This window comes from Podarcis bocagei (assembly GCF_964188305.1).
Source record: "Podarcis bocagei genome assembly, chromosome: 16".
In the NCBI taxonomy this organism is placed as follows: Eukaryota; Metazoa; Chordata; class Lepidosauria; order Squamata; family Lacertidae; genus Podarcis; species Podarcis bocagei.
The window spans coordinates 22,381,371-22,393,090 of record NC_138142.1 but is presented as its reverse complement, the minus strand read 5'-3'; positions in this window follow the sequence as shown (position 1 = coordinate 22,393,090).

Below are 11,720 nucleotides of genomic sequence, written 5' to 3'. Positions count from 1 at the left end.
ATAATTTATTAAATTTGTATACTGCCCTATACCTGTAGCTCTCAGGGCAGCTTGAAGGGTTCACCACCCAGTGCAACTCATTACTTTCCCCCTCAAATACCAGCAAAAAAAAATTTTAAATGGGCAAAATGAGAAACATCCTGTACATTTTCTCTGTTTGTGTCATTTACACATCTTGCAGAATTCAGTTTTTCTTGGAGCAGAATTTGAACTTGAACTTCCAGGATGCAGAATGTTAAGAGGCCTTTAAAAAGGGACCATGTATACTTAATAAAAAAATATCATTATTATTATTATTATTATTATTATTATTATTATTATTAAAGAAGGAACTATGCATATATGCCGCAGCGCTTATACCATGAGCCATTACTGTGTCTTACAGCAGTGAGTTGCAAAGATGTGTGTGCTGGGGTGCAAATATGTCTCCTCTTTGTTCCAGTTACAGATAGGTAGCCGTGTTGGTCTGCCATAGTCAAAATAAAAAAATTCCTTCCAGTAGCACCTTAAAGACCAACTAAGTTAGTTCTTGGTATGAGCTTTTGTGTGCATGCACACTTCTTCAGATACACTTCCTCTTTGTTCGTTTCAGATGTTGTGTATTCTGTTCTTTGGCCAACCTTCAGTTTTCAATCTGCGATCAGCAAGTTACCAGCTCAGTGGTGATAATAGATGTTGTGACTGTCACTTCTCTTCCCCAGAAAGAGGATGGAGGAAAAGGAGGGCGGGAGAAAGAGAGACCAGCAATGGCAAAACCTAGGAGGACAAGTCAAGACTTGTATAACAGCTTGGGGGAAAAATGAAAGAGAAATGCAAGATGGTTGTTTTTAATTATGCTTTCCAGGGCTGACACAGGGCCTTTGAAACAAGAGGCCTGGTTAGCTCAGACCTCCTTATGTAAGTGTGGAGTCCGGTCCACTGAAGCAAATATCACCAGTTTTGCTCCCATCCTGTTTCCTGACATGTTCTCTGTCTTGGCAAGACTGAAGCTAAGAAGGAGGAAGCTGGCACACAATGCCAATCCACTAGGCTGGATGTACATAGGAAGGCAGGCAGGTGGGGCTTGGCAGAGGCCAGAAAAAAGCTAATTCCACATCCTCTTCTCAGAGAGGCCCACCAGATACCTCTAGGAAACCCGCAAGCAGGCCTTTACAGTAGAATCATTGAATTGTAGGGACCCCAAGAGTCATCTAGTCCAGCCCCTGAAACACAGGAATTATAGCATTTCCACTTTGTGATCCCTAGCAACTGGTATTCAGAGACAAGCTTTTATTTTATTTATTTCATAAAAATTTATATAATGTTCTACTGTTAAAAAAAAGGAAGAAAAAGGAAGAAAAAACCCTCAAGACTAAAACAATGAAATTATAGTGGGGTTGTGGCCCCACTAGGGTTGAGCCAATGCGTTTTTCTGGCTGAGGTGGAGCAACAGTTGGCTCACAGAAAATGGCTTTAAAGGAACATTGCTATTTCAGATCAGTAGGTAAAGCAAACAGAACCCATATCATTGTGCTGCCTGACTTCTCTTTGCATGAGGCCAGAGATATGACCTCCACAAAACAACAACCACCACCATCCTGAAGTGGAGCCTGAGATGAATATTTGCTGTAAGGTATGGTACATATCAGGGGACGCGGGTGGCGCTGTGGGTTAAACCACAGAGTCTAGGACTTGCCGATCAGAAGGTCAGCAGTTCGAATCCCCGTGACGGGGTGAGCTCCCGTTGCTCGGTCCCTGCTCCTGCCAACCTAGCAGTTCAAAAACACCTCAAAGTGCAAGTAGATAAATAGGTACCGCTCCGGCAGGAAGGTAACCGGTGTTTCCGTGCGCTGCTCTGGTTTGCCAGAAGCGGCTTAGTCATGCTGGCCACATGACCCGGAAGCTGTACGCTGGCTCCCTCGGCCAGTAAAGCGAGATGAGCGCCGCAACCCCAGAGTCGGCTACGACTGGACCTAACAGTCAGGGGTCCCTTTACCTTTACCTTTATGGTACATATCTATTATGGAAATGGGGGATCTCAGCCCCATTGAGCTGGATCGGGCCCTTGAAACTCTCACCTGGCCACACCTTCTCTCGCCAGGCCACACCCCCTCACCAGTCCTACTTCACAACCTCATTGAGTGCTATTTTTTGCCTGACTGGCCCAAGCCCACAGCCAGTGAGCTTCATGGCTGAGTGGAGGGATGTGAACCCTGGTCTCTCCCAGGCCTTAAATCAGTGCTCTAACCACTACACCACACAGCCTCTCCTGTTTTTAAATGTTAGAAGCTGCCTTGAATCCCAACTTGGGAGAAAGGCAGGATTTTAAATATATATATCAAATAAATGACTACATAAATCCCCAGCTAGGTGTGGCAAGGAGAAATCCGGAATCAGAAACTGACGCAGGGGAGGAGAGAGGCCAAGAGGCAGAGTTAAGTCAGGCTGTTAAAGAAGTCAGGGTGTCTCCCCCTCCTGTTGCAACAAGCTCCTCTCTCCCCTGGTTTCCTAGGACTAGGGGAGGTATGAAGTGAGAGGAGCAAAGACAGGCATGCCGGCATAGTGTCAGATTGCTTGGGAAGGGTCTGGGAGAGAAACAGATGTAGGCAGCTATGGGAAGGTGGGGACCTTCAGCCTCATGGGGCAAGACCTACCGAGAGAGTTGCTGGGCTCAATAGGCCTGACACAACTGAGAGACCTTGTTTCTTCTAATAAAGAGTTAACTTCACTTCCTCTGTGTGATTTATTGCTGGCTTGCTCCTGACACTAGGGCTGAGAGGGATGATTTCCCTTAAATTCTGGGCAGCTGCTGTCAGTCAGTGTAGGCGATACTGATATATCAAGGATCTGGCCCTGTGTAATGCAGTTTCCTTTATTCCTGGGGCAGGGAATCTTCTAGGAATGATGTGCTGATCTTCCTCCTTTTTTTCCAGAGAGAAAAGCGAGACCTAGGGTGGACAGCAGCCTCCAACTCATATTGAAAATGCATGACCATTCCAGAGTGCTAACCCCTCAGTTTCCTCTCTTACAGTAAAAAGAAATAAACAGACAAAATTGCTTTTCCCTAAGTGGATTATCGGACAACCAGTCTCCTGACTGGAATGTTAACTTCCCAACCCACTCTGTGTGGCATTGTAAAATCACTGGGTTTATGAAAACCTGGCTGTTGTTTTGAATATTAACTCTGTCCCTATGAAAAACTGCTTTTTACTGGGCCTAAGCCATCAGTCTAGCTCAGTCAGCGCTGTCCAGTTCAAATGGAAGACAGCATGGTGTAGTGGCTAGAGCAGCCTTCTGCTACAGCTGTGATGGGCTGAACTGAGTTGTAGTCCAAAATATCTGGAGGATACTAGGCTATGGAAGGCTGGGTTCACCAACCTTGATTCTGCTACTCCACCCCAAGAAAGTGAGGACAGGCCAGTACACAAGCTTCACTTTTCTATGTGGTGTCTGTGTAAAAGTCAGATCCAGTAGAATTAATCAGGGTCTTGGAAAGCACATAGAGCTGAAAGAGGAAGTGGGAAAGAGCGGCACTCTTTCAACTTCCTTCTTCAGCTCAATGGACCATTCAAAGGTTAACTACCCTGACCACCTCACCACCAAGTGGGCAGTGAGCAGGGAGGAGGACTGAAGACTTTGTGGGCACCAAGGGAAGACCTCAAGTGTGCCTTGAGAGTCACAAGTGCCATGCTGGGAAATGCCCTGAGGTAGAATCATAGAATTGTAAAGTTGGAAGGGTTCCTAAGGATCATTTAATCCAACTCCTTGCAATGCAGGAATATGCAGCTATCCCATACAAGGATCGAACATGGATGAAGGAAAAGAATACAAATTTAATTAATAATAATAATGACAATTCTGGCAAACCCTGGGTTGCAGTGTTGGTCGAAAACTGAGGAAACCAAGACTTGTTTATTGTGAAGCTGCAGATTCTGAAGACGTGTAGGCTAAACATATAGTTACCCTTGAGTAGTTCCATTTCAGGTTACAGGCAGAGGACTGAGAGTCTGCAGTCCCTTCTTCCCTATGCAATAGTTTAGTGGTATGGGGTCAGTGGAGGGTGTCAAGTACCTGCTACTATTTCTGCAGCAGGGTCCTTTCTCCAGCATCTTAGAGCCACCCAATAAGCAAGGAAGTGGGGTTTTTTAGCCACTGAGAAAAAATCTTCCCACCCTTTGTGCTGACTGGTGCCAATCAGGTTGAAAGGAGATGAGCCAGCCATTGAGGATCGGCTCCTAGGGTCACTCTGGAGAAGGTACACTGGAAGAACACTGAGTTGTTCTGTATGCTCCAAAGCTAAGCATTTAGGAACACTGAAAAGCACAAGGCGCTTCGGTTTCAAGAGAATGGTATGCAAGTTCTGTTTCGTACAATGGACCGTCATGGAAAACACAATTTAAGTCCCTTCAATATAAGATATTGGAGCACTCTGAATAATTTGCCCATGTACGCCTTCTCGGTAGTGGCGCCTGCCCTGTGGAACGCTCTCCCATCAGATGTCAAGGAAATAAACAACTATCTGAGTTTTAGAAGACACCTGAAGGCAGCCCTGTTTAGGAAAGTTTTTAATGTTTAATCTTTTATCGCTATTATTATTATTATTATTATTATTATTATTATTATTATTATTACTATTATTCTGTTGGGAGCTGCCCAGAATGGCTGGGGAAACCCAGCCAATGGGAGGGGTATAAATTAATTAATAATAATAATAATAATAATATTCCACACATAGAAAATAGAAGATCTAGCTGAAAGGCAACACCTCAGTATCTGCGCTGAACATTGCAACGCATCCATTATTATTATTATTATTATTATTATTATTATTATTATTATTATTAAATAATAATTATTGTATCATCTTAGAATATTGTAATATATTAGAAGCAGATGTTTGCTGTGACTATCATGAAGGCTGCACTTCTGAAATTGCTTCTACACCACTAACCCCCACATCAAAAAGTACCCTGCCATTTGAAAGCTAGCAATTCAGGGGTTAAAGTTCCTGTGCCTAGCTGTCCTCCTGACAACCTAGTTTTCCATATACAGTGAGTTTTTGACACAGGGGTGGAGGGAAGCAATCAAACCTGGAATCTCGTCCCCGTCCCCCTCCTGCATTCTGAAATGGTACAGTCCCAAAAGACTTTGTCACATGCTTTCACCCGATCATGAAGATCTGTGCTGCTCAGCCTGAGCTCCCCCCCCCCCCGGCAACTCTTTCCCTTTTCTAAGTCTGGTGTTGCTTTATTCTTTCGAAGGTGAAGGGGTGGCGGAAGGCAGAAAGTAATCAGTTTTGAGACTTAAGATAAAAAATGGTCCAGACTATGTTCGGCTGACTGCTCTATAATTAATGGAGTTCGAGTAATAGGGTTCAGCGGCCCCCAACACTTCTTGGGAGTGCCTTTTTCTTTTTTAGGAACTGGGGGTGGAATTGCCCAGAGTTTTGATTTATGAGATTCCATCTTCCTGAAAACATCTCCTGGGGTGGTTTGGCCACTGCAATTCATCAAGAACCAAAGAAAAAGAAAAGGAAAACCCAAAGAGGCAGGCGGAAAATGTCCCTGGATGGGACTTTGGTGTTTTTCCAAGATCACCCATAGAAAGGCTATTGTCAGCACATGGAGACTGCCACCTGTGCCTTTGGCCAGTGGCGTAGTGTGGGGGGTGCAGGGGGGGCCGGCCGCACCGGGCGCAACATCTGGGGGGGTGTGCTCGCACTCACAGCTCCCTGCCCGAGTGCTAAAATCCACGGGTTAGGGGGCACAAATTACTTGCCTTGCCCCGGGTGCTGACAACCCATGCTACGCCACTGCCTTTGGCTTTCCTGGGAGGGGATTGGCTGGCCCATCGATCCTTTCTTGGTTCACAATACAGGGTGCTAACTTCTTCCCCATTGGAGCAGGCCCGTAGCTTTTAAGGGTGCTCCTGGATCTCGGGATACTTCGAAAAACAATGCTAGCTCAGAGCAGCTCCTTCTCCTTTCAGTCTGAGGCTGAGGCAATATCTCCTGCATGTTCCTTGCGGCCACTTTCATTGTCTCGGATTGACCACTACAATGCACTTCAAGTAGGGCTGCCCTTGGAGACTGCCTAGAAGCTGACGCCACTATGGAATGAAGGAAGAACATACAGGGCAAGGTTATATTTCACCACAAAAGCAGTGGCCTGCGCTGGTTGACAGCTGGTTGACAGGCCCAATTCAAGGTGGTGGTTTTAGTCTTTAAAGTGGGGAGGGGTTTCATTTGTGGGTAATTTGACAAGGGCCACCCATTGGCCCCAAATGGGCAGGGAACCCTCCTTTTCTCTCTCTGATACTCGTTCTCCCTCCTTGCCACTTGCATGACATTAAGACAAAGGCCTGCATGCACCCATAGGTTGCTCACACCTGCTTTATAACCTCAGAGACCACCCCTCCCTTTATTTAGCATCTTCCCCCTGGTCTGGCACATCTAACTATCAATTAGTGTTTATTATTGCCTTTATATCTCACCCTCTCCTCCAAGGACACGGCCTTCACCTGCTAGCGTTGCCATATTTCAAAAAGTGAACATCAGGACATGAAAGTTGTTGAGCATTCTTTTCTATTTTGGGGGGGCCAAAGTTGTTGAGGTGTGTTTTTTTGGGTGGGGTGAGATGTGATTTTTTTTTTTTGAGATATTTTTTTTGGGGTGGGGTAAACCCAGACAGCATCTTAAAAAGCAGCGCCATCACCTTGCCAACAAAGGTCCTTATAGTTAGAGCCATGGTTTTCCCAGTGGTGATGTATGGAACTGAGAGCTGGACCGTAAAGAAAGCTGATCACCAAAGAATCGATGCTTTTGAATTATGGTGCTGGAGGAGACTCTTGAGAGTCCCATGCAAGAAGATCAAACCTCTCCATTCTGAAGGAAATCAGCCCTGAGTGCTCACTGGAAGGACAGATCCTGAAGCTGAGACTCCAATACTTTGGCCACCTCATGAGAAGAGAAGACTCCCTGGAAAAGACCCTGATGTTGGGAAAGATGGAGGGCACAAGGAGAAGGGGACGACAGATGATGAGATGGTTGGACAGTGTTCTCGAAGCTACGAACATGAGTTTGACCAAGCTGGGGGTGGCAGTGGAAGACAGGAGTGCCTGGCGTGCTCTGGTCCATGGGGTCACGAAGAGTCGGACACGACGAAACGACTAAACAACAACAACAAAGTTGTTGAGCTTTTTCTAGTTTTGCCCAAAGTTGTTGAGATTTCTTTTCAACCCCCCCATTTTTTTGCCGTTTTTGATATATTTTAGGAATATCGGGGAAAAGCAACACGGCCAACATGGCTTGCCATACATCTGGATTTTCCAGGACATTTCCCACCCATTTCTGATCAGACACTACTTCCAGGGTTGGTCAGGCTGATAGGCCATGACACACAGTGACCTCCATGACCAAGTGGTGATTTGAACCCTTCTCTCCCTGGTCCTAGTTTAACATGGTAACCATAACAGCACCGCTGATACTCACACTATCTGCAGACCACACCTTTCCCCTAGCCACGCCCCCTCTCCCCAGGCCACTCCTCCTCCAGCCAGTCCCTGACATCCAATGAATAAGACAAAAATACTGTGCAAAGGTAACATTTACATTTGTTGCTCCACCTACTTTTGCCTCTGGCCCCACCCACTGCTGGCATGTGGTCCATGGAAGGTTGTTCTGGAAGGAATGTGACTCTTGGGCTGAAGAAGGTTCCTTACTACCAGGAAAAAAAAAATTATTGGGCATTGTGGGGAGTGATATAAATAGAAAGGAATGTAAGCTTTTTTTATATGCAATAACCGCAGCAAGAATATTATTGGCCCAAAAATAAAAGCAAGAAGAGTTACCGTCGATTGAAGAATGGAGGATGAAGTTAATGGACTATGCAGAACTAGATAAACTAACAGGAAGGATTTGAAACCGGCAGAACCAGAAATTCACCGAAGACTGGAGTAAATTTACGGACTATTTGAAAAGTATTTGTGAAGATCAGACGACGTTTGTAGGGTTGCAATAAGTTTTGTGAGGAGTATTATTGGAAGTATTGCAAAAATGGACAAGGGGGGGATGATTTGTTAAGAAATGTAAAGGCAATATAAATTTAAGAAATGCATAAGAAGTGGTTAAAACGGTGGATCATCAGAGGTGCTGATGGAAGTCCAAAAAGATTGTATAAGTGATAAGCTTTTGTGGTACATTTTATAATTTATATGTTAAAATCAAGAAAAATTATTATATAAAAAAGAAGAAGGTTCCTTACCTGTGTTTTTTTATTATTATTGCGAACAGTCTTGAGCACTAGAAGAAAGGCGGACTACAATACTGTGTTTCAAACCCAATGTTTAAAATTAGCTGCCAGCCCGTCATCATACAGCTCTAAACAGGGAGTATATTCCTGGCAAAAGGAAGATTTCTTGCTTTCCGTCGCTGTTCTAAGCAGGAGTGCGGGTTTGGAGTGCTTCCCTTACGACCCAGCGCCGAACGCAACAGCCGGCGGCGGCGGAGGACGGGCCGTAATTAAAAGTAATTATGACAATAATGCATGAAGACAGTAGCAAAGAAACAAGCCCGAGAAGGCGCGCTTGCTAATTAAAGCACAGAGTTGCAGTCAAAACAATCTGACTGTGGATAAATATTGATGGGGATAAACAATAATAATATTCGCACCAGTGCGTGAGCCAGGGGGCTGGCAGAACCGCTGGGACAGCGCATCAATTTAAATAAATAGAAATAAATGTAAATAGAAATTTCATTAAGTAAATAGGAAGGCGGGCTCATTTGGAAAGCACTGCGTGGACCACCTCCGCTACTATTGTCTCCTGAGTTTTCTTCAACTCAGTTCCCTCAACTTATCCATCCAAATTCTCTCTGGCAGAGAATTTGGTCCTTTTGCCCCTTGATCTTTGACATCACCAAGAGCCACCCTTCTTATCTGCATCTGGTAGCAGATCCATTGTCGCTGTTTACATAATATTCACCTAGGGCTGTGTGCCGGCACTCTGGCTGAATCCCAGATCCTGAACTGAAATGGGCCAATTTGGTTTGACTTAAAGCAGGTTGAAAGGGACGTGGGTGGCACTGTGGGTTAAACCACAGAGCCTAGGACTTGCCGATCAGAAGGTCGGCGGTTCGAATCCCCGTGACGGGGTGAGCTCCCGTTGCTCGGTCCCTGCTCCTGCCAACCTAGCAGTTCGAAAGCACGAAGTGCAAGTAGATAAATAGGTACCACTCCAGCAGTAAGGTAAACGGCGTTTCTGTGCACTGCTCTGGTTCGCCAGAAGCGGCTTAGTCATGCTGGCCACATGACCTGGAAGCTGTACGATGGCTCCCTTGGCCAATAAAGTGAGATGAGCGCTGCAACCCCAGAGTCGGCCACACCTGGACCTAATGGTCAGGGGCCCCTTTACCTTTAAAGCAGGTTGGAGCAGACCTGAATTGCCATGGGTTGGCTCGGAGCTACCTGGGGGCAACATGGGGCTGGCAAAACAGTGGGCAGAAGAGAGCAGGGGAGAAGGAGATGCAGGCAGGAAGCCTGTGTGAGTCTCCTGTTTCTCTCCACCTCCCACCCACAGGTTTTATTAGAATTTTAAACCTTAATTAAAGACTGTGCAAGGCTCCCAGTTCAGTTTTGGGCTCTGATTTAGCTCAGGGTTACCCTGGATGATCCTGGATCAGAGTGCGGTGGATCAGGGCTTGAACTGGATTGGGGGAGCAGTAGGCAAAATGAAACAACAAAATTCAAACTTCCCTTTTGAAATCCAGTTCTCTAACAAAATTGTGTACAAATTGTGTACAAAATTGCATACACTGTAACTAGGGCAATTGTTCTCTCTCTTTTTTTTTCTATCTCTCTGGGTCGCAGAACAAAAGTTTCTTGTGCCGCACCGATTTTTATTTATTGATAAGCAATATATCGGAAAACCAAACGAAACAACAACCATCAGTGCTTAATTTATAACACAGAACACAACTACTTTATAATATGCTCATGGGACTTCCGGAAAGTATACAACAACGAAGAGCATGAATCGTTCCCAAAATGTAATTATAAGCGAGCCTCTTACACATGTACCTTAAGTATCTATAAAAACTCAAAGGGAGGTGTGAATTTGCTTTTCCCAGTTAATCTCATTTATATTACGTCTAACTGGAGACAGACACACTCTCATCTCCTCATTAACACAGGAAGCTTTTCTCTTTTCTGCTCTTTCGTATTTGTCAGAGCTTAAAATCCCTTTTGACAACAATATGTCATGGAAAACTGCAGGAGAATAGCCAATACTCTTGAAGAGAGGCGTGAATACTGTTTCTGGTTGTGTGTGTGTATGTGTGTGTGTGTATACAAATACACACACCGTATTTTTTCGTGTATAGCACGCCCCTGTGTATAAGACGCCTCCTATTTTGGCGGACTCAGATTTAAGAAAATGGGGGGAGATTGCCCAGAGTTGTTGAGCTTTTTTTGGGGGGGTTGCCGAAAAATGCTCACACGCATGACCAATGCTGTCACGCGCACACATGTCGCAAAACCAGCCTGTCATCTGTCCCCTCGCCGGCAGAAGCCACCAATCACCCGGCCACCTGACGCAGCGACAGCCAATCAACACCAGCCCTTGCCGCCGCAAACAATAACATGGCCAATAGCCACTGACAATCTCCGGCTTGCAGCAGCAACCAATCCCACGTCCTCCCTATGTCCTATCCATGTATAAGACGACCCCCAATTTTTAACTTAATTTTTAAAATAAAAAATCCTCATCTAATACACAGGAAAGTACGGTGTGGGGGGGTGAGTGGGGGTGTATACTATATTATACTACACTGAAATGTTTATATGTTTCTTTCAGTGTCCTTGAATCTTCCAGCTACACTTGCTCTCCTCTCCTGCCACACCAGTGTAGCGCATCACACCCTTTGATAACAAAGTGTGCACATGAACGCAAATATTAGGGAAAACAGACATTTTAGCTATTCCTGAAGACGCACCCCTTTTGACACTTGAAATGTATATTTTTGGTCCCATCTTATTTCTGTCATTGTAAGTTGCTTTAAACACACATATAAATGCACATTGCTCTTCACCCTAACAGACCCCCCAAGTGTCCCTATTTTCCAGGGACGTCCCTGGTTTACAGAAGCCATCCCGATTTCTGATTTGATCCAGGAATGTCCCACTTCTCCTTAGGATGTTCCTATTTTCATTGGAGAAATGTTGGAGGGTATGGAGTAATCCAACCCTCAAGTCATCTGAAGGCAATCCTGTATAGGGACAGGGTTTTTTTTAATGTTTAATGTATTATTATGTTTTAATGTACAGTGGTACCTTGGGTTACAAACTTAATTTGTTCCGTAGGTCTGTTCTTAACCCAAAACTGTTCTTAACCTGAGGCACGTTTTTGCTAATGGGGCCTCCTGCTGCTGCCACACGGCCGGCGCACAATTTCCATTCTCATCCTGAGGCAAAGTTTGCAACCCAGAGCAACTACTTCCGGGTTAGCGGAGTTTGTAACCCGAAGCGCTTGTAACCCAAGGTACCACTGTATGTTGGAAGCTGCCCAGAGTGGCTGGGGCAACCCAGTCAGAGGGGTCGGGTATAAACAGTAAATTATCATTATGGAATGGGACGTCCCTATTTTCATTAGAGAAATGCTGAACTCAGCACTTGAGAGGATCTGTAAGGGAAGGAAGGCGTCTTTCAGATATTAGGGACCTGAGTGGTTTGGGGCTTTAAACACTAACA